Raw genomic sequence first — 4279 nt, 5'->3', positions numbered from 1 at the left:
TACACTGGAATGGATTCATTAATTAATTCATTCAATTGTTCCAGGAACCATATAATTGGCTAGATACACAGAAAGAAGACAGAGTTCCTACCCCAGGGACTAACAGTGAGAAAAATAATGCAAGACACTAGAATAAATGTTTATAGATTTACATTTGTCTGCATTTCTTGTCCACTCTAATTCTCAGAGAAGGATAACTATCCTCTTCAATGTATTTCCTTTTCTTTCCATCTAAATCAGAACAAGTTTTCTTGTCTTAGATGACTTTTCACTTCCTCTCTCATTAACCTCCGTCTCCTTTAACATACGATTCATTGATTTACCTGCTACATAACCAGTAATTTGCTAAACCTTGGAGTTCAGAGATAAAAGAGTCCCCCTCCTCTCAAGCAAAGAATTTTCCCATTTCTGGGAGAGCACTAAAATCTCCAAAGGGACCCACTTGAAGAGAGCTATAAACTCGTTTTGTGACTGAAGTCTCAGTATTGAGGGGTAAAGTGTCATATCTAAAATTTACCATTAAATCTTACAGCAAGGCTAGGCACATCTGTATCCCATCAACTTGGGAGGCTGGGGCAGGAGGAATACAAATTTGAGGCCAGCTGTAGCAACTTTGGGAGACCCTCAGCAACTTAAAGAGACCCTATCTCAAAATAAAACATTAAAAGTACTGGGGATGTAGCTCAGTGGAAAAGTATCCCTAGATTCAATCCCCAATACAAAATAATAATAATAATAATAATAATAATAATATTTTAAATTAAACATTATAGCAAAAAAGAAAATTAACATACACACAGAGAGAGGGAAAAAACTGTGCCAAAATGTTTACAAAACTTGAATGCTAAAGGTATAAATTTCTTATATTAACACTTCAACTTTTATTCTATGTTTGAATTATTTCATTATAAAAAGTGAAGGAAAATAACAAAACTTTCAATGGAATCAGATCACTCTTGCTCCAAAACAGTCTAGCAGTATGAACTGGGGTAAGTTACTAACCTTTCTAAATCAGTTTTCTCATATCTAAAATGCAGCTAACCATTTTACATATCAGCATGGATTATTGTGCACATCAAATTGGATAGAACATATAAAGCATGAAGCAGATTCTGGCTACTTAAGAAAAATAAAGAAAATGTTAGTATTATTTTATTTTAAAAGTACTTATGTGAAGTGATGTGGTATTTAAAATATACAACTCATTTCCATGACTATGCCAAACTAGATGTCTAGATAGTTCTTTTGATACAGACCACCTAAAAATAATTTTTAAAACCCTTATTTTTTTTTTTTTTTTTAGCATTTTAACCTCATTGGTGAACTGACTTGGCAAACTAAAGGAAATGTGTTTAGACCAGAAAAATTTAAAAAGTAAAAAGTGTGTTTGCAGAGAAGTAGGAAAACTGGAAATTCAGCATTGCTCTAAGGATATATCCCAATCTCAGGTGGTTTCAAACTTGAGGTTTAATGGGTCCTGTCACCGAGGAGAACAGGATACAAAGCCTGGGGTTTCGAGAGTACAGAATTTTAGAAGAGACAATTGAATGAGCTTGGGCTTTCATAAGGCAGCCACATCAGTAAGTGATCTAAAGAAAAGCTCTGCTAAATAAAGAAAAGTTCTGCTGAATAAAGTGAGGTGGGGAAGACACTGTTCATCTCTGCCTCCTCTCTGAGTTCAGCTCAGAGTCAAGCCCACATTCACAAGTATTTAGAACCAGAAGTTATATCCCCATGGGGTCCATAACCCCAAACTAAAATTTATTTCTAAATAGACTTAAGTTGGTAGTATCCTATAGCACCTGGCAGAAGCAAACATAATCCTACATTTCCAATATGCTTTGATAAGTATAATATTTGGGAAAACTGGATATCCATATACAAAAGAATAAAATTGGACTCTTGTCTTACACCATGTACAAAAATAAACTCAAAATGGATTAAAAACCTAAACATAAAATCTACAACTAAGGAAACTCCTAGAAGAAAATATAGGGGGAAATCAGCATGAGGGTGTGTCTAGGCAAACATTTTTTTTTAGATTTAGCCCCCAAAATCACAGGCAACAAAAGCCAATTCAGACAGATGGGATAACATCAGAATTAAAAGCTTCTACATAGCAAAGAAAATAATTACAGAGTGAAGAGACAACCTAAGACTAAGAGAAAATATTTTTATTCAGTATATCTGATAAAAGATTAGTATCCAAAATATAACATGAAACTTAAACAATTCAATAGGACTGGGGTTGTAGCTCAGTGGTACAGCACTTGCCTTGCAGGCACAAAGTTCCATGTTCAATCCACAGCACCACAAAGAGAAAAAGGGGTGGGTGGTGAGGGGAAAGGGAAGAGGGGAAAAATCTATTCTATAGGAAAAAAAAATGAATAATCCTACTTAAAAATGAGTAAAGGGGGGCTGAGGATGTGGCTCAAGCGGTAGCGCGCTCGTCTGGCATGCGTGCGGCCCGGGTTCGATCCTCAGCACCACATACAAACAAAGATGTTGTGTCCGCCAAAAAGCTAAAAAATAAATATTTAAAAAAAAAAAATGAGTAAAGGACCCAAATAGACTTTTCTCAAAAGAAGATATTTGAACATCTAACTGATGAAAAATCCTTGATATCACTAATCATTAGGGAAATGCAAATGAAAACCACAAAGAAATATCACTTCACACCTGTTAGAATGGCCATTATCAAAAAGTACTAGTGTGGATAAGGAATAAAAGGGCATCCTTGTGCCCTGTTGGTGGGAATGTAAATGAGTACAGCCCATTACAGAAAACAGCTTGAGAGTCCAAACACTGGTTGGGTAGTGTTTGGGGACCGAGATAGGAGCTTGCTCCGCATGAGCACCTTGGCGCCCTCAGGAAGCAGCCATTGCAGAACCTCCCCACCCCAGTGGTTGAGCTGAGCCTGCCTAGAAGAGGCTGCAGGGGTCCAGGTGTCCAAGGCCTTGGTCAGGAACACTCACTATACCCAGTCCATTACTTGGACAAGCAGGTACTGGATACCAGTGTGCAGGAGACAGGATCCTGGTGAAGGGCTGTGATGTGGCCTTGAGTCCCCTCAGACAGATTCCCAGGAACCTCTGCATCATGTTCATAGCAGGAAATGCCATCTCCACCTTCCCTACTCCGGTGGTGTGTATGATGGCCTGGTGACCCATCCAAGCACATAGGACCTTTTCATTCACTTTCAAGATGCTAGAGAGTTCAAGCCAGAAGTTTCTTCAGGGTTTGGTTTTTCTTGTTGGGAACCTAAGGTGTTTGGCATGGGCTGTTTCCAAGTGACAATCTATGGGGCAGGTTAGCCTTCACTGAGCCCCCTGAGAGAATGGGGTTCAATGGTGGAGGACGGCTTTTGTGAACCTGAGAAAGAAGCACTTAGTGCCTAAATATTTGGGCCTCATTTAAATCCTTCTTTAAGCCCAGTGGCTCCTAAGTATCACTCTTAATTGCTCACATTGAAAAGATCTAAAAAGCTCTTTTTCCATGGTGGGGAGACAAATCCTAGGAGGAAAAGTGTACATATTATTACAAACAAAAAAGAAACTATTCCATAATCCCTGACTGAAATTAATGTAGAAAACGTTTCCAGTACAGAGCAAAACAAAATCAGAACTCTGTGTAAACAAAAGAACTGTTGCTGCTAAATCAAGAGCCATAGTAGCATCTCCATTCAATAAATGAAATGATGGAGAACAAGTTCCTCTTAAATCTATTTGCCTTAATATTTCACTTCTATGTAACACAAGTTGGGACATAAAAAGATCTGTTGGAGACACTTGTGTAAGATGTGAGAAACTAACACTGGATTCAAGTTAAACATGATGGAAAGAAAAATAAACCAGAAAAAAAATGTTAAGAAAAAAAGAACAAACAGTTCGTAGGTGCCTCAAAACACTAGAAGTAGAGAATTGCCATATAATGCAGCAATTACACTTCTGGGTATTTAATCAAAAGAATGTCTGCCCATCCACATTTACTACAGTTCTGTTCCCAACAGTCAGATTATACGGTCAGTCTTAATCAGCCCATCAGCAGATGAGTGGAGAAAGAAAACAAGGCATATATACACAATGGAATACTATTCAGCCTTAAAAATAAAGAAATTGTCATTTTCCAAAACATAAATGGAATTGGAGAATATTATACTAAGTAAAATAAGCCAAACAGAGAAATATCTTTATGTGGGGAATCCAGAAAAAAAAAAAATGAACTCAGAGAGCAGATAGTGGATTGTAGATTATCAGATGCCAGAGGCTAGAAGGATGGG

General features: G+C 37.5%; 1 pseudogene; it reads left to right on the top strand.

Moving 5' to 3' along the window:
• Positions 1-979: 979 nt before the first annotated feature.
• Positions 980-3370, top strand: LOC125612852 (annotated as a pseudogene).
• Positions 3371-4279: the final 909 nt, after the last annotated feature.

Source organism: Marmota marmota, unplaced genomic scaffold, assembly GCF_001458135.2.
Source record: "Marmota marmota marmota unplaced genomic scaffold, marMar, whole genome shotgun sequence".
Classification (NCBI taxonomy): domain Eukaryota; kingdom Metazoa; phylum Chordata; class Mammalia; order Rodentia; family Sciuridae; genus Marmota; species Marmota marmota.
Note: the sequence above shows the minus strand (reverse complement) of the source record. Positions and strands in the feature narration are given on the sequence as shown.